General features: G+C 41.4%; 1 protein-coding gene across 1 annotated transcript in view; it reads right to left on the bottom strand.

Annotated features, from left to right (window-relative positions):
• Positions 1–2,282: 2,282 nt before the first annotated feature.
• Positions 2,283–27,445, bottom strand: part of LOC306936380 (E3 ubiquitin-protein ligase TRIM35-like) — a 191,115-nt gene continuing 165,952 nt past the window's right edge. Inside the window, exon 3 of the transcript XR_013791487.1 lies at positions 2,283–2,364. The gene's annotated coding sequence lies outside the window, so the exon portion shown is untranslated. The remainder of the gene's footprint in view (positions 2,365–27,445) is intronic.

Here is a 27,445-nt window from a genome sequence, read left to right as displayed (position 1 = left end):
TGCACTTCCCCTTCTTGAGATTCAAACTCCCTTTTTCTGTGGAATTTCATCACCTCCAACTTCCAAGTAAATTCCAACATTGAGGCCTCATCATAGGTCACCAGGTGTATCAGAAAAATAAATAAATATACAGATAAAAGACAGTCTTCACTTTCCTATATGTTTCTAAATGCATGATCAGGGACCACATGCAATTCCTTCACAGACCACCAGTGGTCCATGGACCACCAGTTGAAAACCCCTGCTGTAATGTAAGCCTTACAGCAGGGGTTTTACAGTGTAAGGGATGAGACTTATAAGGTGGGAGGGGCCATGCATGGACCACGTGGTTTACACCCAGCCAAGCAGTGTTGTTTTTGGGAGCAAATTTTGATTTTAGTTTTAATCATATAGTCTTTGGAATAGTTTTCAAAACTTTTCATTTAGTTTTAGTCACATTTTAGTGACCTGGAATGTTCGGCCGATTCGGCTGATCGGCTGATTGGCTGACAATAGCCGATCTACAAGCGTAAAAAAGTGTAAAATTACCTTTCTTTTATTTATACTGGATCTCTTGTCCACTAGTGACTAGTCCCTTCCTAACATTTTAGTCTAGTTTTTATTTGTTGACGAAATTGCCAATATATTTAGTCTTAGTTTTAGTCATCATAGCTTAGCTTTCATTTAGTTTCCATTTAGTTTTTGACAGTGAAAAAACGATGTCTGTCATGCTTTATGCTGTCGTCCACTCACAGTTAACAGTTTTTGTATTGAGTTGTGCTTGAAATGTACTGTAATTCTGCAAACTGTTAATAGATCAATCAATCAATGCTTCTGTAATCACGCCAGATGGCGCACTTTCCCCAATGAGAGTCACTGAGCAGAGCGCAGTATTAATTGAAAGACGCCCTGCATGGAGGGATGAGACTTATGACAAGACACAACACTAATTATTACATGAATTAATTCATACAGTATGACAGAAGGTGCAGTCGGCTCTAGTGTTTTCATATTTTAATAAATATGGTCCTGTTTGAAAACAGTTCAGACACACTACTGCTGCTCTGATGACTTGAACACATTGAGTTTTCATTGTGATAAATAATTAACTTAAAGTATACTTTGTCCATCATAAATACCGGTAATAATAGAGTTAATATATATATAACCAGTGGTATAAAGTAACTGAGTACATTTACTCAAGTACTGTACTTAAGTACAATTTTGAGTTATTTGTATACGTCTTTGAGTATTTCCAATTTCCAATACTTTTAGGCTACTTCTACTACTCTACTACATTTCAGTTCCAAAATTTGTACTTTTACTATTTGACTTTAACTTATTTTTATTATTGTCATTACACATTAACCCCTTCAGCCCTAAAGATTTCGGCCATTTGAAAATAGCTGATCTAAAGATCTGTAGATCATCTATTTTCTAAAGATTTTGTACACATTTTGAACGTGTGAAATGGGACATTCTGCAATATGAGTATGTTTACTTTTAGCGCTTTAAGTACATGTTGATGTCGATACTTTTGTACTTTTACTCGAGTACATTTTGAATATGGGATATTCAGTAGACCAGTGGTTCCCAAATGGTGGGTCGGGACCCAAATGGCATACATTTGACAATAAATTATAATAAGTAGTGAAAATAGCTGATCTAAAAGCTAGTGAGCTTGTATTTTCAGTAGTTTAGGTCACTGCGGGAGACATCAAATGATTTTTCATTGTGATACCAATAAATAATTAACTTCAAGTATAATTCATGTATAATATTAAATATATAGATCATTTATTATAGACTAATGACTGTCTCTGAAAGTGTTTCACAACGGAGACACTCTGAAATGATGGCACCAGTAAACACATGGATTATATTTATTTCATGCGCTTTTATTGTGGAGACTCAGTTCAAGTCAGTGAGAGTTGAATCACACATTCCACTCAACGAGGACATGTTTATGCATGAAGAACACACACAGAAGCACGTTCCAAAGAACATGAGAGGTCCCACCATGGACCTACACCGTCTGTAGACACACATTGTACACTTGTACCACCATCTGGCTGACCACTAGCCCACATGGTGTAGTTCACACTGGAGCCATCAGTCCACTTCCATCTACCCTCCACGTAGTAGTCGTTCAGTCCAATCCAGGTGGTGGTAAAAGGGTAAAAGTTCTGGATCAGGGTCGCGACGAAGTCGTTCTCCTCCTGGCTGTGGATGGACACCAGGTTGCCACCTTCATCCTGGCAGTTCTTCTCTGCGTCGTGCCAGCTCAGCATTTTTGGGAGGCCTACGTACTTGTAGCAGCGACTGTTGAACTGGAACCAGAACATTGGACAGCTGCCACGCTCCAGCTTCAGCTCAGCAGAGGGACTGGCGTGCACGGTGCCTGCACACACACACACACACACACACACACACACACACACACACACACACACACACACACACACACACACACACACACACACACACACACACACACACACACACACACACACACACACACACACACACACACACACACACACATAAATAAATATGCCAAATGAGTCATAGAAGAACCATTTAACCCATAATAATCATATTTTTGAACTGGGGAGTGGGGACCCTGCATGCAGTTCTGACAAGCACTTGGAATCCTAGGCATTACATTTAGTTTGACTCGGTTCCACAGATAACATGTTGTGAAAATAGCTGATCTACAAGAACAATTCTATTACCTAGTGCCATGAGGCCCAGCAAGCACAGGAGTTGAGGACTCAGCAGCATGTCAGCCTGAGGTGGTCTCTGTGTATGTGGAGATTGGTGGTCGGGGTCTTCTAGAAGGGTGTGTGTCCGTGGAGATTGGTGGTCGGGGTCTTCTAGAAGGGTGTGTGTCCGTGGAGATCGGGTCGGGGGTCTCCTTGAAGGGTGCTGTGTTGCTGTCTGGGTCTGACTTTTTATGTGCTCCAACCGAGGGTGTTTTCACCGCTGGCATCATTTGATTGGTCGTGACACATTAGCAGGTGTGTAGTTCACACACAGTCCATGATGTCAGGAGAAAACCTCATATGTCCAAAACTGTTGCTTTTCACCATTAAGATCCTAATTCAGCAAAAATAGCAGATCTACAATGTGACGCAGTTTGAGCTTTATATCTGCTATCTTTGTTGCTACTGTTGTGTGACCGCTGTAAGTATGATCAGAAGTTAATTTATGGGAGAATGAATAAATAAAAAGTAAATAAAAGATGGAGATATGAGGATTCTGCCCAACAGCAATGGGCAGAATCCTCGTTTGACCCACCTTTACACACACACACACACACACACACACACACACACACACACACACACACACACACACACACACACACACACACACACACACACACACACACACACACACACACACACACACACACACACAGTGAGAGGGTGGGGGTGATATGATGCAATATTCTTCAACTGTTCTTACTGTATTCATGTCACATGTAATACATAAAGTATCATAACATGTTTAATGTACTTTTATCATGTAGAGTCAGTGTAAGTCAGTGAATTGAATGAGACAATGTAGTCATTATAGAGACAGACTGTATGAGATGAATAACAGAATGTACAGTATAGTCACACAACATGGATGCTCTTTACATTTCATTTAACAGGGTGGCAGGGGCATTCCAACAAGTGGCTAAATATTTATATTACAACATTTTATGGCGATTTCTTTATTAGTATTTACTATAGTCCTACTAGACCCACAGTAAAGTCCTATGTGAACAACGTTAAACTCACTTTTCCACTCATTTTATGCATGTGCATACCCTCTATAACTAACCCTAACCCTCTATAACTAACCCTAACCCTCTATAACTAACCCTAACCCTCTCTAACTAACCCTAACCCTCTATAACTAACCCTAACCCTCTATAACTAACCCTAACCCTAACCCTCTATAACTAACCCTAACCCTCTATAACTAACCCTAACCCTCTATAACTAACCCTAACCCTCTATAACTAACCCTAACCCTAACCCTCTATAACTAACCCTAACCCTCTATAACTAACCCTAACCCTCTATAACTAACCCTAACCCTAACCCTCTATAACTAACCCTAACCCTCTATAACTAACCCTAACCCTCTATAACTAACCCTAACCCTCTATAACTAACCCTAACCCTAACCCTCTATAACTAACCCTAACCCTCTATAACTAACCCTAACCCTAACCCTCTATAACTAACCCTAACCCTCTATAACTAACCCTAACCCTAACCCTCTATAACTAACCCTAACCCTCTATAACTAACCCTAACCCTCTATAACTAACCCTAACCCTCTATAACTAACCCTAACCCTAAATAACTAACCCTAACCCTCTATAACTAACCCTAACCCTAAATAACTAACCCTAACCCTCTATAACTAACCCTAACCCTAACCCTCTATAACTAACCCTAACCCTCTATAACTAACCCTAACCCTCTATAACTAACCCTAACCCTCTATAACTAACCCTAACCCTCTATAACTAACCCTAACCCTAACCCTCTATAACTAACCCTAACCCTCTATAACTAACCCTAACCCTAACCCTCTATAACTAACCCTAACCCTCTATAACTAACCCTAACCCTCTATAACTAACCCTAACCCTCTATAACTAACCCTAACCCTCTATAACTAACCCTAACCCTAACCCTCTATAACTAACCCTAACCCTCTATAACTAACCCTAACCCTCTATAACTAACCCTAACCCTCTATAACTAACCCTAACCCTCTATAACTAACCCTAACCCTAAATAACTAACCCTAACCCTCTATAACTAACCCTAACCCTCTATAACTAACCCTAACCCTCTATAACTAACCCTAACCCTCTATAACTAACCCTAACCCTAAATAACTAACCCTAACCCTCTATAACTAACCCTAACCCTCTATAACTAACCCTAACCCTCTATAACTAACCCTAACCCTCTATAACTAACCCTAACCCTCTATAACTAACCCTAACCCTCTATAACTAACCCTAACCCTAACCCTCTATAACTAACCCTAACCCTCTATAACTAACCCTAACCCTAACCCTCTATAACTAACCCTAACCCTCTATAACTAACCCTAACCCTCTATAACTAACCATAACCCTCTATAACTAACCCTAACCCTCTATAACTAACCCTAACCCTAAATAACTAACCCTAACCCTCTATAACTAACCCTAACCCTAAATAACTAACCCTAACCCTCTATAACTAACCCTAACCCTAACCCTCTATAACTAACCCTAACCCTCTATAACTAACCCTAACCCTCTATAACTAACCCTAACCCTCTATAACTAACCCTAACCCTAACCCTCTATAACTAACCCTAACCCTCTATAACTAACCCTAACCCTAACCCTCTATAACTAACCCTAACCCTCTATAACTAACCCTAACCCTAACCCTCTATAACTAACCCTAACCCTCTATAACTAACCCTAACCCTCTATAACTAACCCTAACCCTCTATAACTAACCCTAACCCTCTATAACTAACCCTAACCCTAACCCTCTATAACTAACCCTAACCCTCTATAACTAACCCTAACCCTCTATAACTAACCCTAACCCTCTATAACTAACCCTAACCCTAACCCTCTATAACTAACCCTAACCCTCTATAACTAACCCTAACCCTCTATAACTAACCCTAACCCTCTATAACTGCATTGTCTGGCTATTGCACAGTTCACACTCACAGACTGACCTCTGTGTGTGGGGGGGGGGGGGGGGAGAGAGAGAGAGAGAGAGAGAGAGAGAGAGAGAGAGAGAGAGAGAGAGAGAGAGAGAGAGAGAGAGAGAGAGAGAGGGGAGGGGGGAGGTGGGGGGGGGGGGGGTGTCAGAGTACACGTGTACAGCAACCGTATGATTGGGTTTTCAACCGATTTTGACTCAGGGACCACCACCCTGACTAAAAACAACCCGGGGACCACCACTCTGACTAAAAGCAACCTGGGGACCACCACCCTGACTAAAAGCAACCTGGGGACCACCATCCTGACTAAAAGCAACCTGGGGACCACCATCCTGACTAAAAGCAACCTGGGGACCACCATCCTGACTAAAAGCAACCTGGGGACCACCATTCTGACTAAAAGCAACCTGGGGACTAAAAGCAACCTGGGGACCACCATCATGACTAAAAGCAACCTGGGGACCACCATCCTGACTAAAAGCAACCGGGGGACCACCACCACTATTGTGTCAGCTGACCACGTGTCCCGCGAGATCCCGAAATAGCACCGTCTTCCCGGTTGGCATCATTTGATTGGTCATGACAGCAGCTGTGTAGTTCACACACAGTGCCATGATGTCAGGAGAAAACCTCATATGTTTAAAACTGTTGCTTTTCACCATTAAGATTCTAATTCAGTAAAAATAGCAGATCTGTAATGTGACCCAGTTTCAGCTTGTATATCTGCTTTGGTTTCCTTTATCTTGTGTGATCGTTGAAGTATGAACAAGTAGGGTGTTAATTTATGGGAAAATAAATAAATAACATATGGAGATATGAGGATTCTGCCCAACAGCAACGGGCAGAATCCTTGACCCACCTTTTCACACACACACACACACACACACACACACACACACACACACACACACACACACACACACACACACACACACACACACACACACACACACACACACACACACACACACACACACACACACACCTCAAACAGAGAGAGAGAGAGAGAGAGCGGAGGGTGGGGGTGATATGATGCAATACATTCTTTAACTGCAGTTTACTGTATTCATGTCACATGTAATACATAAAGTAATCCTAAACATGTTTAATGTACTTTTATCATGTAGAGTCAGTGTAAGTCAGTGAATTGAATGAGACAATGTAGTCATTATAGAGACAGACTGTATGAGATGAACTAACAGAATGTACAGTATAGTCACACAACATGGATGCTCTTTACATTTCATGGCAGTTCAAGTATTGGAAATTACTGCAGACGTGTTCCTTCCACGCGCTACGTCCAACCAGGGAACTCCCCCCTGTCAGGTGTAAAGGAGCAACTTGGACTGACTCAGGCATGAAGGAAGCATGAGTTCAAGTCCGTTGCTCTCCCCATGTCCCCCATATATGGGGACTAGGTTGGCGGAGGGTGTGTAGAGCCCAGGATCACATTAGATAATTGACACAGGGGTGAAAAATGGGTTACAAAATCGTGGGATAAAAATTATAGAAGAAAAAAAAAGAAAATTACTGCAGTAAATCATCTTACCAGAAAGTTATGCAGGAACTCCTACCGAGTGGCAAAATAACTATTTTTTGGCCTTGACAGCTAATCCAAACAGAAAAGTCTGATTGCATTAGGACAACTTTTTTCAACCACGGTTCATGTTTGTGGTTGTTATATGGGGCATTCAAACAAGTGCTATACATGACTTTCATTACAAAATTGTATGCCGATTTCTTTTTATTAATTATTTATATACAGTCCTACTAGAGTCTAGTGCTCTTTTGTAACTAGACCCTAGTTAATTACATCTGGCCACAAAAGAGCACAGGGTTCTACTGAATGTGAACGGTGACGACAATCTGACATAATTGAGCCGTATGGCATCCATCCAGTAGGCCTACTTTCTGGTCTTGACAGTCCAGAGACACACGGGGGCTACAAATGTCACGCCCCCAAATGAGACAGCGGCTCCACGGTGTACTGCAGGCCAGCCCATATAAATTCAACTGTAGTTAGCCTACTTTTAAAATGTAACGAAATTAACTGAAAACTATATTGATTTGAATAAAAATGTTTCCAAATGTATGAAGTGTCTTTGTCAACATAATATTGTTTTCTCAATAGAGGATGTATTTCACATTTAATTTACCACTTGAATGAGTTACCCATAATGTTAACAGAGCAGAGGGGAGACGGCAGACAGAGAACCTGACGCTTTTAAGGGACGTCACTGCCTTTACGAGGCTACGAGCGCCGACTTTGAAGAGTAGAATTCCCATTTATAAATCCCGATCCCGACTGACTTTGTTCATTCATGTCTATATTTACTTATACTTACCTACCTCGGAGTTCCGGTGGTGTGTTTTACCGTTGTCAACTTGTTGTATAATTAACTTGGCTGAATAGTTGGGGTTGGGGGAGAGAGGCTTCTAAATGGTCCAAGTTGTCCAACATTTCCCTCTAGTGGTTGTACAAGGTAACAACAGGATTGAAACCAAAGGTTCCACATTCAGTTCTTATTATATAGTTCTGTAAGGAATCCATTAGATTCAGTTCAATTTCAGTTCATCTTTCAATTCCACATTGAACTTGTGTGTTCATTTAAGTTACGTTTTAGAAAGACTTAAATACCTTTTCACTTAAGCAGACATTTTTAAGAAACATAAAATATGACATGTTGACTTGTTTGTTCAGACATGCTCCCGCCATTTACAATGAGTCTAGGAGTTTGAAGTTGAACATAGGCTTGTGTAGGAGGCAGGTGGGTCTGATACAACTGCATATCAAATATCTAAATATTGACTCGAGCATCTTAGAAACTGCCTGGGGTGCACATGGAGGGTGGGGGGGGCAGGGTGGGTCTCCAAATGATTGTGGGGGTCCCCAGATGACTAGCTTAATAATGTGCAACATTGTTTTCTCACTCAAGTAGTAAACAAACCAACAAAGTGCAAACAGGCCAGGGTATATCTTCACATTTAAGGACTTCTTAAATACCTCTACAATGAAAAGGAAATAAAAGAATAAGACCATTACTAGGCTAGGTCAAAAGTACCCAACAAACTATACTATAAAATATGGTCAAATTGTCACATATTACCTAAGAAAGAGGCAAACTCACAGTAAAAAAACAATATATTCAACATGCCTTTTATTAATATGCACTCACAGTATATACTGTACTGTGAAACACCACAGTGGCAACAACCAGGATACATGAATGAAAATAAACACCCTGCGTGAAGTCATGTGGCAGCCAAGTCTATGGACTTTCTAACACTTTAAACAAACACAAAGTACATTTGGTTCCATTTGTACACTCTCATAGTTATGGTGGTTCTTGAAATTAAACCGTTTTGAGAACCACTAGTTGCTTACAAAAAATGCTTCTGGAAACGGTTCCAAGCTCCCATTTATACATGAGATACACATAGATTATTATGGAAAGATGAACAGACTTTTGACTGGACATCCTAACTGTTTTCCAGAGTGACACTGATCTTGGAGGGCAACATCTTCAGAGACGTGTTATGACGGAGGTTACTAAGGCACGGGAACAGTGTCTCGGTGAACGTGTGATGGAAAGTGTGCAGGTGTGTCTCGGTGTCCGGGTCGGAGAAAGACAGAGTTCCTCCGCCCCAGTCCAGCCTGACTCTGATCCTCCGGGGATTACGCTTCAGTGGGAGAACGACAGAGTCACGAGTACAACCCGAGGAGTGGACTGCGCAGAATCTAGTACTGCCCCTTTCCAGCCACCAGGATTCACCGCCCACGTTGCCTTTCCTTTGGTAGGACTCTGCTAAAACCCCCCAGTGGCCCCAGTCTCCGACCTCAACGTCCCAGCTGTGAACCCCTGAGCTGAAGCCCTTTGAACCCAGGACCATGTAGAACGTGTCCAACCTCTCTTTGTTGTCGGGAAGCTGCTGCGTCTTCAAGGCGTCAAATCTCACACTGGTGAGATCATCAGACAGGATGAAATCTTCATGGGCGGTGTTTGGGTCCAAGATGACAGGGGTGTAGGACACAATATTCTTCATCTTGTCCCAGACACTGAAGGCCAGGTTGCCCAGGTGTTGGGCCTCGTCTATCTGTCGTCCTGAGAGCAGCTGGGGGTCCGGCAGCGTGACACGGACTCGTTCCATCGTCGTCTTGTACTTCCGCAGGAACGAGACGTGGTCGTCGGCTCTCAGAAGGTCATCGGCGACTCGGATTGCGTCCGAGAGGGACGTCATGTCCTTGTTCAGCTCCTCAATCCTCTCCGTTATCTTCAGACTCTTCTGTGCCTCCTCCTGCCTCAGAGCAGAGATCCTAGCCGACTCTTCATTTATCAGGAACTGATGTAATGCCTCAAACTGTGCCTTTATCCGTGTCTCTGTGTTCTGGGCCTGAAGCTTGATGTAATCTCCTGTTTGGTTGCACGTTGTCTTCACTTTATTAAAGACCTCCAGTTTCTCCTTTAAAGACTTCAAGGATTCCTGCACGGTCTCTTTGAACCGCCCTGACGCTTCGTCTACGGACGAAAACTCGTGTCTGCCGTGTTTTTCCAAATCACACACACACATGACACACGCCAGCTGTTCGTCGTCCCGGCAGAAGAGCCTGAGCTCCTCCCCGTGCGCGGCACAGAGCTCCTCCGAGCTCACCCGCGAGGCGCTTCTGCGTTTCTCCTCTAAATACTTCTCACACAGGTTCTTTAGCACCAGGTTAGTGGCCGGTGGTTTCCTGGTGGATGTCCTTGTCCTCTTCTTACAGACGGGACAGTCCTGCGTCGGTCTTTCCGTCCACCAATGCTGAAGACAGCCTTTGCAGAAACTGTGGCTGCACAACAGCACGACAGGATGATTAAAGATGTCGTGGCACACGGGACAGGTGAGCTCCTCTTCCAGACAATCCAAAGGAGACGCCATTTCTGTCTGCAGTCACACTACCCGATCTGGAAAACTGTGCCAACACATGGAATACTAGAAAAGAAACAAAAATATTATCATGAGCAAGTAGCAACAGTACTTCTAGTAGTAGTAGGCTACCAGTAGTGATTTAGGCATTTAGCAGACATTCTTAGCAACTTACAGTTACAGTAAGCAAGGACAACACAAGGCAATACATCTGAGAGCCCGACAGATGCCATATTTTTGGGTCCGATGCCGATGCCGATTTGGAGAGACCTACACCACCGATGCAGATACGATGCCGATGTTTAGTAATCAATTAAAATAATAAAAAATACATTTTAAAAACTTCTAAACTTCAAAATACGTTTTTTTTAATTAAAGTTAATAGAATACATTTAAATAAAATGTTTTGGCACATAAGGCATTTTTTTCAAAATGAAATGCACCCCTATATATGCCCTCCTATATTCAGCTATTAGTGTAGATTTCCGTCCTACACAAAGTGTCTGAGCAAGTAGACATGTTACACCATGATGATGTACGATGATAACACGGGGGTGATTTTTGAGGGGCACTAGCCCCCCCTATACACAGGTTTAATGTCTGTCTTTAGTTCAATGTTTGTTTTGTAAACGCCATTGACAATGAAGGGAAAATGTACGTCATAATGTGCCATTTACGTCATATTGTCTCTTTAATTTTAATGGCGTTTCATGTTTGTGTTGGCACTGTTTGTTTGAACATCACCATTACATCACCTAATCAACATGAGTTAGACTTTAATATATTAGCACCCCTCACTTCACACGGTGTGATTTTTTTAGTTCTATGTAAGGGAATCTGGAGGCCCGTTTCAAGACCAAATATGAGGCCCCCCCATGTATACCTATGACATAATTATTCTGTTGATACAGCCGTATTGACTATCAATAGTTTTGACTGTTCAATATTGTGCGCAGCCATTAGGGTGGTGGGGGTTGGCTGATGCCTGAAGGTCAGTCGGAGCTTGTTTCAATTGAAACTGGTGAAACATAGCAAAGGCCTCCTATGTGTAGGATATGCTTCAAATAATAGAGCAGTCATACTATTAACATTGTTTGTTGTGGCTGAAATACACAAGGCTGAAATACACAGCATATCTAAATAGCAAATAATGTACAAAAGCCTTTTATATACATTCAAAGGAGGGAGTTGTGGTTTAACCTGTAAACCTTATAGAAATGGTAACCTGTTAATACTATGTTTAATTGGTTAATTATTATTATTATGTACAAAGGTACTAGTTGCGCTGCGCACCCGCTAGGGTGATATACTTCTCCAGTAAGCGGTGCAGAACCGAAAAAGTGATAGGCCTATACTTCTCCAGTACAGAGGTGCAGGACCGAGGGAGTGATATGTGCAGGATGGACTGTAGTAAACATTAAAAACGGGACATCGGATTAAATAAACACTGATGTCCGAAGTCGGGCATCGGCTCGGCACCCAAAATGACCGATACATCGGTGCGACCGAGGGATCGGTCGGGCTCTAGAAATAGTCATCTAGGATCATAAGTAAACCAAGAACCTAACATCAGTCTAACAGTAGAATATCCAAATAAAGATGTATCTGTAGTACATTGAAAATATAAACGCTATAGGATGCCAGGTCAATAATGATTGACCTGGCATCTGTCTACATAACATGGTACCTAAATGACATGTTTAGCCTTTGCATAAGCTAGGGGCTAGGGCAAGTGCTACGGGCTAAGGTGTCAGCTGTAAGAAAAACAAGTCTGACTGAGAATTTCTATTTTACTATGTTAAGGGTTAGATAAACTTGGATAAACGTGAATAATAATGTAGTACCCTTGCACTAATAACTGTAATGATATCACTTACAATGTGGCATCTTACATTAAAGGGTGTAATATATTTTGTTTAAAACAACATGTTCTGTTTAAAAAGGTCAAAGCTAAAGAGTGCTGTGCCAATCTCTGCAGCTCTTTGATATACAGAAAATACATTGTCAGGTCAGAATACCAGTTTTATCCAATCAGGATGAGAGAAAAGGATTCCCTGTTAATTCAGTTCCAAGTTCACTTGTTTTTAAGTTCTATGATTGGATAAGCTTGGTATCCCATCCTGAAAAGATATGTTCTGTGTTCACATGTGGTCCATGACCATGCTACATGTTTATTAAAGAACTGGAGAGACAGGGAAATCACAGAGGCTGATACTGAACAAACGCTATAGAAACAATGACTGTCTATGAATACCAAACGACTCGCCCTTTACCAACTCACCCCGGCAAAATGTTTTAATGTAGTTAACAGTTCATTTAGTATTTCCCTCCCTCTCTGAAATTATCTTGTATACAGATGTATTTGATTGTATAGTAGTCGATCTCTATACTCTGTAAAATTAAGAAAGAACAACATGACACAAAGACGGTGACTACTTAATTAAGTTATTTTAGAAATTTACAAACATGATTATTATATATATTTTTTTACAGCTAGGTAGAGTAGTGGGGCGAGATGGAAAAGGGGCGACCGTACCTGTTACCCTGTCTCACCCCCCCCCCCCCCCCAAGTGAGGGCTGACCTGAACCGTCTGAGGATGACCTGACAGAAGAGGCAGAGACACAGGCTTGTTGCCCTCGATGCTCAGACGGTGAGGCAGAGACACAGGCTTGTTGCCCTCGATGCTCAGGGTCAGTATCCGGCCTGCAGGCCGCTCAGCGGCAGGATCCGACCGCTGGCCAATCAGCTCGATGTTGTCGTACAAGACGATGATGCGCTGATAGAATGCACCTGGAGAGAGAGAGAGAGAGATTTTGTCAACAACTGAAAATGTATTTTTTTGTGTTTATTAAAGAGCTGGAGAGACAGGTAGGCCCCTGTTACTGAACAAATACCTTGTAGCAATGATTACTGTGGTGTAAGGTTAGGGTGACCCTGTGTCTGTTATATGAGGTTAGTTAAGATGAGGTTGAAAATTGGTCACTTTTACCAATTCACATTACTGGTAGTGTATTGATTATGGGCTACAGATGGACATGAAAAATACACCTTGTGATGTTTCCCCCAAAGATACTTTTCTGTGTCCTTGCTTATAATCCAAACTTGCAACAAAACAGCCTTGTAAGGAGAGCACCATTATCTGATATTGCTTGCAATGCAGTGACCTTTGTTGAAGTTACATATAGGAGGAATTAAGTTTACAGTCGACCAAGGGTCTGTTTAAAGTGGCCCACAGCAGTAGCTCCAAGGGTCTGTTTAAAGTGGCCCACAGCAGTAGCTCCAAGGGCAAAAGAGATACCAGTTCTTAGATTTGCCGGTTGCTGTGGGGAAGAGGGGAAGCTGCACATGGGATGAGAACAGTTTACTTTAAAGGAATGAAGTGTAGAGAGTCACATATGGGTATATATTAAAGATAGTTTGGTAGATTATTATTTGGTTTATGATAAGGAGGCACAATAACATTGTTGGTCTTATTCAACTGCATTGCATATTGGTCTATTATGCAGCTGCAGGTAAACAGTGCATCTGTCCCCTGCGTACCTGTAGAGAAAAGTACACACCGCTATCTCTACACACTGTACACAGCAATGTGACGTTAATATCACATCACACGGTGTGCCGGCTGATATTAATGACATATTGTAATAGCCCGCATACACAATTAATTTCGCCCCGGCCTTGCATGAAACAGACAAGTGCAAAAGTCACACCACTGTACACCACCTCAGTCTCCCTCCTCATCACTCTCTCCCTCCCTTTAGGCATTTAACAGACGCCATTATAATCCAGAGTGATTTAGGGTAATCAAGAACACCACATGGTAATACATCAAACATAGAAATAGTCTCTAGTTGTCTCTCTCTTCTAATGGAAATGTATGTCATTTATCTCGCTCTCTCAGCCAGTCTGCCTTAATGCATTTGTATGCTTCTGTTTATATTGAGGGGTGCTAGCCCCTCCTATGTCCAGCTTTGAGTGTTTATTAGCTCCTTTCGGAACCCTACGTTAAAGTTTCTGACATTTTGATGACTTTATGTAGGGTTCCTTCTCACCGGATTCAAGCGACATGGGACGCAATCTGATTTCCCCTGACTTAGCCCTGTGCTGCGGTGTGGGTGTCACGCTGACATATTCCAAACGAAGCATATGGACGCTATAGGATACAACGAACCCTCTCACCCCCCCCCCGAACGGCACAGAAGCCGTTAAGTATTTTTAATGTTTGTACGACCGTTTTGCCAGCTCTGAAATTCTCTCTTCGGTCCCTCCTTGTTGACATCTCAGTTGGCTAGCTGCGCCTACGAGGCGCGTAGGGAGGCGCTGCTAGCCAACCGAGATGCCGAGAGGCGGTACAATGGGATGTCAACAAGAGAGAATTTCAGAGCTGCCAAAACGGTCGTACAAACATTAAAAATACTTAACGGCTTCAGAGCCGTTCGCGGGGGGGGTCAGAAGGTTCGTTGTCTCCTATAGCGTTCATATGCTTCGTTTGGAATATGTCAGCGTGACACCCACACCGCAGCACAGGGCTAAGTCAGGGAAAGTCAGATTGCGTCCCATGTCGCTTGAATCCGGTGAGACCGGACCCTACGTCGTAGGGGTCCAAAGGAGCTCAACCCGGGGGGTCCGGAGACGGGCTAAGTGTTTATGTAAACACAAACATTGAAGACACAAACTTGTCTTGAAGACAAATGTTTGTGTAACACAAAAAACATCGAAGACAAAAGTGAGGACGCAAATTGTGATTGGCCAGAATGAGATGATGTATGATAAGAGCGCCCCTCACTTCACACAGGTGTGATTGATTGATTTATTAACAGTATGCAGAATAGGTACATTTCACACGAAAGCTCAATACAATATACTATTACTGTGTGTGGACGACACCATGTCATGATAAAGCATTACACTTGTTTTCAACGGGGTCCACCATTTTCAATTCAGAGGATGAATTTAAATGTTTGTGATGTTTTTAATGTGACGAGTACCGTACGAGTTTTAATAGTTTTAATAGTAGTTTAGCAGCAGCAGCACATTTACATGGAGATGCCCCTTAGTGTATAGGTTTAGTTTAGTAGCTCTAGCAGCAGCATCAGAGTATTAACCTTACTTTCTTACCTTAAACAACAGTAGGCGGTTATATTATAACTGCTGTACTTTATAAACGAAAACAAGCGCAGGTTCCACGTTAAAAAATAAACAAATATTTCAATGTGTCACAAACTCACCGAACAAACTCTTTTCTCCTGGCGTGGCGTCTTGCCACACACAGCTGTGGCCTAATTAAAGGTAACTATGGTGCCATTTTCGACGGTGACCAGTGGGGGGAGACATTTAGTCAAATATATTTTCTACTGCTCCTTATATATCATGAGCTGTGTGTCAAACAGTATTTAATAGGTGTAAAAACCTAGATTTGATATGATTAAAGTGACACAGAGAGATAGTTGCACTTGCAGAATATTTAGAGAAAGCATGATGGGACAAACTGACAACAACATTATGTGATATTTGTATGTATTTTGTGTATGTGGGTAAAATAATATTTTGTGCAGTTTTCTGTTTCCAAGAAGTGAATGTGATATTGTTTATTGATGTTCTTGATGTTTTATATATTATAATCTCGTATAACTAAGGGATGAGTCTCATGACAAAGACACAAAAATAAAAATGCATAATTTAATTCATGAATACAGTATGACAGAAGGTGCAGTCGGGCCTATAGGGTAATTTTCAAATATTATGTCCCCGTTTGAAAACAGTTCAGACACCACTGCTGCTCTGATACTATCACCTTTTTCATTGTGATAAATAATTAACTTAAAGTATAATTTGTCCATCATAAATAATAGAGTTTAATATATAATGTTCTTCTCAATGGAAACATAGATATAGACCAGGGGTTTCCCAAACGGTGGGTCGGGACCCATTTTAGGGTCGTGGCTCCATGCATTTTAATGGATCGGGAGTAAATATCCCCTTTATATTATTCATTTAGAATTTCATAACTAAATAAATAAAAACCTAGAAGAAACATAATTAAGAAAAATTCAAAATAAAATTCAAATCTAAAAGCTTGTGAGTGGCTATTCAGTGGTTTCGGTCCCAGGGAGATATAAGATTTCGACTGAGAAACAAAATGAATAAATGAGTTTTCATTAGTGAAACCAATAAATGATTAACTTAAAATATACTTAATGTAATGTCCACTGTAGCTAATATAGTTTATTATAATGACTGTCTCTGAAAGTGCTTCACAACGGAGACACTCTGAAATGATGGCACCAGTAAAACACATGGATTATATTTATTTCATGCTTTTATTGTGGAGACTCAGTACAAGTCAGTGAGAGTTGAATCACACATTCCACTCAACAAGGACATGTTTATGCATGGCGTACACACACAGAAGGTAATTTAGTAGAACATGGGTAGTCACACCATGGACCTGCTCCACTACAGTATGTGATCACACATTGTTCACCTGCACCACCATTTGGCTCATCACTACGCCACATGGTGTAATTAACATCAGAGTGATCAGACCACAACCATCTACCCTCTACGTAGAGGTCATTCAGTCCAATCCAGGTGTATGTCTGTGATGGCTTAAAGTTCTGGATCACGGTCAGGACGAAGTCGTGCTCCGCCTTGCTGTGGATGGACGCCAGGTGGCCACCTTCATCCTGGCAGTTCTTCTCTGCGTCGTTCCAGTTCATCATTTCACCTGTACGTATGCCTACGTACTTGTAGCAGCGACCGTTGAAGCTGAACCAGAACTTTGGACAGCTCCCACACTCCAGATTCACCTTAGCCAAGGGAGTGGCGTGCACGGTGCCTGCGCAGCGCGCGCGCGCACGCACGCGCGCGCGCGCACGCACGCGCGCACGCACACGCACGCGCGCACGCACGCACACACACACACACACACACACACACACACACACACACACACACACACACACACACACACACACACACACACACACACACACACACACACACACACACACAAACATAAAGGGGCCAAATTAGAGTGATGCCATACAAGAACCTTTTTTTGTTCCCAGAAATAAAAATGTTCTTTAAATAATCTTTTATTTTAATGGTTCTATAAATAGCTCGTCCGCTCCTTTTTCACCTCTACACCAACATATCTTAGCAGAAAGTACTGTGACTCTACTATATCAGAATTAAATTTACACAGTGATTGGATTCAGACATAAAAGGCATGTTTGAAGTGAAGCTCTGCGGGCTAATGTATGTCAAACTAGGTTCTTTTCTTTTTTTTAAAGATATTTTTTTGCGGCTTACGCCTTTTTTATTGGTTTTTGAAGGGACAGACAGTAGGCTGACAGGAGACGGGAGAGAGATGGGGGAAGACATGCAGTAAAGGCCGTGTCGGGCTCGGGAGTCGAACCCGCGGCACACTGCGACTGGATTACCAGTCGGGTGCCCAGACGGTTACGCCACCGCCTGGGCTCAAACTAGGTTCTTAAAACCATATTATGCAAGCATATGAAACAATAAAAGAACATTTCTATTACCTAGTGCCATGAGGCCCAGCAAGCACAGGAGTTGAGGACTCAGCAGCATGTCAGCCTGAGGTGGTCTCTGTGTCCGTGGAGATTGGTGGTCGGGGTCTTCTAGAAGGGTGTGTGTCCGTGGAGATCGGGTCGGGGGTCTCCTTGAAGGGTGCTGTGTTGCCGTCTGTACATGTCTGACTTTTTATGTGCTCCAAACGAGGGTGTTTTCACCGCTGGCATAATTTGATTGGTCGTAACACATTAGCAGGTGTGTAGTTCACACAGTCCATGATGTCAGGAGAAAACCTTGTATGTCCAAAACTGTTGCTTTTCACCATTACGTTTCTAATTCAGCAAAAATAGCAGATCTACAATGTGACGCAGTTTGAGCTTTATATCTGATATCTTTTTTGCTACTATTGTGTGAACGCTGTAAGTATGATCAACTATAGGGTGTTACTGTTAATCTATATGGAAAAATAAATACAATATGGAGATATGAGGATTCTGCCCAACAGCAACGGGCAGAATGCTTGACCCACCTTTTCTCACGCATGACACACACACACACACACACACACACACACACACACACACACACACACACACACACACACACACACACACACACACACACACACACACACACACACACACAGAGGGAGAGGTAGTTGTACAGCAACCTTATACCATTATCTAAAACATTTTTTGACCTTGACAGCTAATCCAAACAGAAAAGTTGTATCTGATAGCATTAGGACAACTTAATTTCTTTCAACCACGGTTCATGTTTGTGGTTGTTATATGGGGCATTCAAACAAGTGCCTACATATGACTTTCATTACAAAATTGTATGCCGATTTATTTGTATTAATGATTTACTATACAGTCCTACTAGAGTCTAGTGCTCTTTTGTAACTAGACCCTAGTTAATTACATCTGGCCACAAAAGAGCACAGGGTTCTACTGAATGTGAACGGTGACGACAATCTGACATAATTGAGCCGTAACACAGTATGGCATCCATCCAGTAGGCCTACTTTCTGGTCTTGACAGTCCAGAGACACACGGGGGCTACAAATGTCACGCCCCCAAATGAGACAGCGGCTCCACGGTGTACTGCAGGCCAGCCCATATAAATTCAACTGTAGTTAGCCTACTTTTAAAATGTAATGAAATTAACTGAAAACTATATTGATTTGAATAAAAATGTTTCCAAATGTATGAAGTGTCTTTGTCAACATAATATTGTTTTCTCAATAGAGGATGTATTTCACATTTAATTTACCACTTGAATGAGTTACCCATAATGTTAACAGAGCAGAGGGGAGACGGCAGACAGAGAACCTGACGCTTTTAAGGGACGTCACTGCCTTTACGAGGCTACGAGCGCCGACTTTGAAGAGTAGAATTCCCATTTATAAATCCCGATCCCGACTGACTTTGTTCATTCATGTCTATATTTACTTATACTTACACACCACCGGAGTTCCGGTGGTGTGTTTTACCGTTGTCAACTTGTTGTATAATTAACTTGGCTGAATAGTTGTGGTTGGGGGAGAGAGAGGCTTCTAAATGGTCCAAGTTGTCCAACATTTCCCTCTCGTGGTTGTACAAGGTAACAACAGGATTGAAACCAAAGGTTCCACATTCAGTTCTTATATAGTTCTGTAAGGAATCCATTAGATTCAGTTCAATTTCAGTTCATCTTTCAATTCCACATTGAACTTGTGTGTTCATTTAAGTTACGTTTTAGAAAGACTTAAAATACCTTTTCACTTAAGCAGACATGTTCACATCTCCCTTAGCTTTTTTGTGCATTTTTAAGAAACATAAAATATGACATGTTGACTTGTTTGTTCAGACATGCTCCCGCCATTTACAATGAGTCTAGGAGTTTGAAGTTGAACATAGGCTTTTGTAGGAGGCAGGTGGGTCTGATACAACTGCATATCAAATATCTAAATATTGACTCGAGCATCTTAGAAACTGCCTGGGGTGCACATGGAGGGTGGGGGGGCAGGGTGGGTCTCCAAATGATTGTGGGGGTCCCCAGATGACTAGCTTAATAATGTGCAACATTGTTTTCTCACTCAAGTAGTAAACAAACCAACAAAGTGCAAACAGGCCAGGGTATATCTTCACATTTAAGGACTTCTTAAATACCTCTACAATGAAAAGGAAATAAAAGAATAAGACCATTACTAGGCTAGGTCAAAAGTACCCAACAAACTATACTATAAAATATGGTCAAATTGTCACATATTACCTAAGAAAGAGGCAAACACACAGTAAAAAAACAATATATTCAACATGCCTTTTATTAATATGCACTCACAGTATATACTGTACTGTGAAACACCACAGTGGCAACAACCATGATACATGAATGGAAATAAACACCCTGCGTGATGTCATGTGGCAGCCAAGTCTATGGACTTTCTAACACTTTAAACAAACACAAAGTACATTTGGTTCCATTTGTACTCTCATAGTTATGGTGGTTCTTGAAATTAAACCGTTTTGAGAACCACTAGTTGCTTACAAAAAATGCTTCTGGAAAAGGTTCCAAGCTCCCATTTATACATGAGATACACATAGATTATTATGGTAAGATGAACAGACTTGACTGGACATCCTAACTGTTTTCCAGAGTGACACAGATCTTGGAGGGCAACATCTTCAGAGACATCTCCAGACAGCAGCACTTGTAATAGTGCAGCAGCACTGCAGCAGTTATTCGGGTAACAACTAGTGTCAATTTAGGCATTTATCAGACACTCTGTAGCGACTTACAGTTACAGTAAGCGAGGACAACACAAGGCAAAACATCAAATGCATAGAAATAATCATCTAGGATCATAAGTTAACGAAGAACCTAACAGTAGAATATCCAAAATAATAATAATTCTGCACATTGAAAATATAAACGCTATAGGATGCCAGGTCAATAATGATTGACCTGGCATCTGTCTACATAACATGGTACCTAAATGACATGTTTAGCCTTTGCATAAGCTAGGGGCTAGGGCAAGTGCTACGGGCTAAGGCAGTGGTTCCCAAAGTGGGTTCCAGGGGGTCCCCAGCTAAATGATAGTTTGGAAACAAATGGACCCTTATGGGTCTGTAACTCTGAGAGTGTACAAATGGAACCAAATGGACCCTTATGGGTCTGTAACTCTGAGAGTGTACAAATGGAACCAAATGGACCCTTATGGGTCTGTAACTCTGAGTGTACAAATTTGTATACTCTCAGAGTTAAAGTAACATTGATTTTACAATATAAATTGGGGGTCCCAGAGATAGAAATGCCATTAAATGGGGATCCGTATAGACTATATGCATGTTAACTGGGGGTCCTTGAAATTAAACTGGTTGAGAATCACTGCTAGAGCCGTAAAGATCTTCTCTCATGGGGGTCCCTGGCATGTCTTTTCAGGACGGGCTAATTAGTGTCAATGTGGGGGTCAATGTGGGGGTCCTTGTGGGGGTCAATGTGGGGGTCCTTGTGGGGGTCAATGTGGGGGTCCTTGTGGGGGTCAATGTGGGGGTCAATGTGGGGGTCCTTGTGGGGGTCAATGTGGGGGTCCTTGTGGGGGTCAATGTGGGGGTCCTTGACATGTCTTTTCAGGACGGGCTAATTAGTGTCAATGTGGGGGTCCTTGACATGAAAAGGTTTGAGAACCACTGGGCTAGTGTGTCAGCTGTAAGAAAAACAAGTCTGACTGAGAATATCTATTTTACTATGTTAAGGGTTAGATAAACTTGGATAAACGTGAATAATACAGGTAGTACCCTTGCACTAATAACTGCAATGATATCACTTACAACGTGGCATCCTACATTAAAGGGTGTAATATATTTTGTTTAAAACAAAATGTTCCGTTTAAAAAGGTCAAAGCTAAAGAGTGCTGTGCCAATCTCTGCAGCTCTTTGATATACAGAAAATACATTGTCAGGTCAGAAGACCAGTTTTATCCAATCAGGATGAGAGAAAAAGATTCCCTTTTTATTCAGTTCCAAGTTCACTTGTTTTTAAGTTCTATGATTGGATACGCTTGGTATCCCGTCCTGAAAATATATGTTCTGTGTTCACATGTGGTCCATGACCATGCTACATGTTTATTAAATATATGTTCTGTGTTCACATGTGGTCCATGACCATGCTACATGTTTATTAAAGCACACACACACACACACACACACACACACACACACACACACACACACACACACACACACACACACACACACACACACACACACACACACACACACACACACACACACACACACACACACACACACACACACACACACACACACACACACACACACACACACACACACACACACACACACACATTCATCCCTTGTGGGGACCACCCTTTCTAAAGGTTATACAGCTGTGAAAAAAATCAGGTAAAACAACTATGGCTTTGTTAGCTTATACACTACTTTAAATATCGATATATTGATGAAGTAATATCTGGACCATGCCATATGGGGACTTGTGAAAAATCTGGTTAACATGGTTGATGGGGACCTCATTTGAATATCATTTAAATAATTCACACAAGGTCCCCTCTAATGTGATTAATGGGGACCTTGCAACAAGTGTAATTACTAACTAGTAAAACGCCCTGGGGCGAGAGGCAACCTTGAGTGTTTGATTAGGTCATCTGGATTGATGACTACAATAGGTCCATATATGGGCATTCCCAGATATGGGCTTAATATTGATGACATGGACTTGATATTGATGGCATCAGGGATCTCCATATATGGGCATAAAGGGGAGTCCTACAATTACTGATGCCTCTATCTCCATATATGGTATCTCCATATATGGGCTGTATTGCTACATATACATAATGTAGATGACTGACGTCTGACATGCATAGATGTCTGATGTCATATGGATTTATGACTACAATATGTCCATATATGGGCATTCCCAGATATGGGCTTAATCAAAATACTGATATATCATTCAGCTTTAATTCCAAACGGGCAACTTCAGTCTATAACTTAATGACTAGTATTAAAATGTTATTGCCTTCTTTCATGTCCAATTAATTTGTAATTAAGTTATTAAGGTAACATACCATATGAATCCATTTGGGAAAATAATAATAATAATAATAATAATTCAAAACCATAACCAATTCACAAATAGCTAAAACATAATTCAGTTTTCCAATTAAAAAATAGCCAATCTACAAGCTCAAAACGCGTCAAAGCACAACACATTTTGAGCTTGTAGACTGCTATTTTTTCTATTTTTGACAGTATATGCATTGTGACCCCCTGGAGTGACTGAAAATATAGTGGCCCTCTCCATCATCAAAGTTGCCCAACCCTGACATAGATAATGCACAATGTTGACATAAATAAATGACACATAAATTGTAGAACAACAATTTTAATTGTACAAGCGAACAAATTGGTACTAATATCCTGACTACGCCACCTCCCGCTTGTTGAGGGGGCAGGAGGAACCCCTAGAGTGTAAACTTTGACCAACTTCCCCTTTAACAGGAACAATGTACGAGAGGCATTTGTGGAAAATGTAACAACTTTATTTATATATAACTACACAGTATATATTAAAAGGTTAGGAAAATACGTCAGTGAGGCAGATAAGATAATAAAGTGACAAGTATATAATTAGCTCAAATACATTTGGGGAAAGAAAGGGGACAGGCCTAGCACGAAAAACAACTTGTGCAATACAACAATAAAATCAATACAAAACATGCAGTGCAGGGGGTTAACAAATACACACCAATAAAACCCAAAGGTCCCACAGTGCAGTCCCAACAGGAGAGGAAAGTGATGTGTGCAGCAGGGTGGACCCGGCCTTTAACACTAGCATGTCTGAGAGGTAATTTTGTCCATCATCTCAGAATTGTTTTACATCTGAAACATTTTCTAAATATGAATTTAAGCACATGCTACTTCTGTCTGATTTGACTTCAGACATGCTAGTGTTAACAAGGTTACACTGTAACAGAAATGGAGAGAAAACTATTAAAACATGCCAGTAAGAAAACAATTCAAATCATGCCTACAGTGCCCTTACTGTAAACTAACTTGAGAATTCAAATAAACAAAACAAAAAGGGTAAAATGACAGTGGAAAACTGTGGCTGGACTGGTCTCTTTAAGGAAACATAAAAATACATTAGTTGCCAGCCCTAGTCGTACTGTAGTACACAAACACTGCATTCAAATCATTATTAAAAGAACAATAAAACCTACTTTGATTTGCAGTGAATTATAGCACAGTACAATCAATGCGAGGGCAGGGGGGACATCAACAGCATCACAGCTAAGAGAAGACAATGATATTACAAAGCTGCATTTAAATACACAAACACATGCAGTGCATAGAATATATATATTTACACTGTTTTACCAGTATCTCAAGGTCTCTAGGAACAGCAGCAGATCACTTAATTTGTGCATGGTCAAGTCATTTGAAGACTGAAATAAAAAAATACATTTAAATCAGGTCAAATAAAACAATATGGATGCAGACTAAAGTGCAAAGATGAACAATGGCCAACAGTGGCATGTGCTCAAACAAAAGCCATTGGCAGCATTAGCCGCAAAAAACAAAAGCTTAGCCTACCATGCTTCTCTACTTCACCCTGTATGAGAGGGGAACACTATTGTCTGTGGCAGACTCAAAATGGCTCTCTACTGGGAGGAACTAGACTTTTATACTTCCTGCTGGTGGTCATGTGACTAAGTCAGGTGCAGTGAGTGCACCATTTACCTGATTTCCCACATAATATATGGGGACCTTTACACACAAACAAACACACACACACTATGTGATCTACAATATTTAGACTTTTAATGCCCTTTACTTTAGGCTAATGTGCGTCACAGGGACAAACATGCTGTTAGAGTTCTCAACGGGCCTGACAATTAAAGCCTGGACCCGAACTGGTCCAACCCAAGGCTTGGCCCGGCCCGAAACATTACCATAATGTTAAGTCTGATAAGCCCCAGTAAAGGAAAAAACACCACCAGTTGGCTGCGGCTATGTTGTTAAATTGACAATTATACCGAATGAGTGTGTGAGAGAACGGACAGTCATACTAAATAGTAGATAGATAGTAGGTATTTAGAACACACTTTCAGTTCTGTGATATATGGGGACATTTAACACACTTTAAGCTAATGTGCATCACGGGGACATATAAATACACACACGCACAAACAAACACACACACACACATCTTAAAACATGCATCTTGGGGACTCTGTGCTAAATGTGCATCATGGGGACGTCTTCTGATGTTTCAATTATTCTGCCTATTATGTGATCTACAATATTTAGACTTTTAATGCCCTTTACATTAGGCTAATGTGCGTCACGGGGACATACATGCTGTTAGAGTTCTCAACGGGCCTGACAATAAAGCCTGGACCCGAACTGGTCCAACCCAAGGCTTGGCCCGGCCCGAAACATTACCATAATGTTAAGTCTGATAAGCCCCAGTAAAGGAAAAAACACCACCAGTTGGCTGCGGCTATGTTGTTAAATTGACATAATTATACCGAATGAGTGTGTGAGAGAACGGACAGTCATACTAAATAGTAGATAGATAGTAGGTATTTAGAACACACTTTCAGTTCTGTGATATATGGGGACATTTAACACACTTTAAGCTAATGTGCATCACGGGGACATATAAATACACACACACAAACAAACACACACATCTTAAAACATGCATCTTGGGGACTCTGTGCTAAATGTGCATCATGGGGACGTCTTCTGATGTTTCAATTATTCTGCCTATTATGTGATCTACAATATTTAGACTTTTAATGCCCTTTACATTAGGCTAATGTGCGTCACGGGGACATACATGCTGTTAGAGTTCTCAACGGGCCTGACAATAAAGCCTGGACCCGAACTGGTCCAACCCAAGGCTTGGCCCGGCCCGAAACATTACCATAATGTTAAGTCTGATAAGCCCCAGTAAAGGAAAAAACACCACCAGTTGGCTGCGGCTATGTTGTTAAATTGACATAATTATACCGAGTGAGTGTGTGAGAGAACGGACAGTCATACTAAATAGTAGATAGATAGTAGGTATTTAGAACACACTTTCAGTTCTGTGATATATGGGGACATTTAACACACTTTAAGCTAATGTGCATCACGGGGACATATAAATACACACACACAAACAAACACACACACATCTTAAAACATGCATCTTGGGGACTCCGTGCTAAATGTGCATCATGGGGACGTCTTCTGAAGTTTAAATATTTTGCCTTCAAGCTTGCATAAATACACACACACACACACACACACACATCTTAAAACATGCATATTGGGGACCCCGTGCTAATGTGCATCATGGGGACGTCTTCTGATGTTTCAATTATTCTGCCTATTATGTGATCTACAATATTTAGACTTTTAATGCCCTTTACTTTAGGCTAATGTGCGTCACGGGGACATACATGCTGTTAAGAGTTCTCAACGGGCCTGACAATTAAAGCCTGGACCCGAACTGGTCAAACCCAAGGCTTAGCCCGGCCCGAAACATTACTATAATGTTAAGTCTGATAAGCCCCAGTAAAGGAAAAAACACCACCAGTTGGCTGCGGCTATGTTGTTAAATTGACATAATTATACAGAGTGAGTGTGTGAGAGAACGGACAGTCATACTAAATAGTAGATAGATAGTAGGTATTTAGAACACACTTTCAGTTCTGTGATATATGGGGACATTTAACACACTTTAAGCTAATGTGCATCACGGGGACATATAAATACACACACACAAACAAACACACACATCTTAAAACATGCATCTTGGGGACTCTGTGCTAAATGTGCATCATGGGGACGTCTTCTGATGTTTCAATTATTCTGCCTATTATGTGATCTACAATATTTAGACTTTTAATGCCCTTTACATTAGGCTAATGTGCGTCACGGGGACATACATGCTGTTAGAGTTCTCAACGGGCCTGACAATAAAGCCTGGACCCGAACTGGTCCAACCCAAGGCTTGGCCCGGCCCGAAACATTACCATAATGTTAAGTCTGATAAGCCCCAGTAAAGGAAAAAACACCACCAGTTGGCTGCGGCTATGTTGTTAAATTGACATAATTATACCGAATGAGTGTGTGAGAGAACGGACAGTCATACTAAATAGTAGATAGATAGTAGGTATTTAGAACACACTTTCAGTTCTGTGATATATGGGGACATTTAACACACTTTAAGCTAATGTGCATCACGGGGACA

This window comes from Electrona antarctica (genome assembly GCF_951216825.1).
Source record: "Electrona antarctica genome assembly, chromosome: 14".
In the NCBI taxonomy this organism is placed as follows: domain Eukaryota; kingdom Metazoa; phylum Chordata; class Actinopteri; order Myctophiformes; family Myctophidae; genus Electrona; species Electrona antarctica.
Note: the sequence above shows the minus strand (reverse complement) of the source record. Positions and strands in the feature narration are given on the sequence as shown.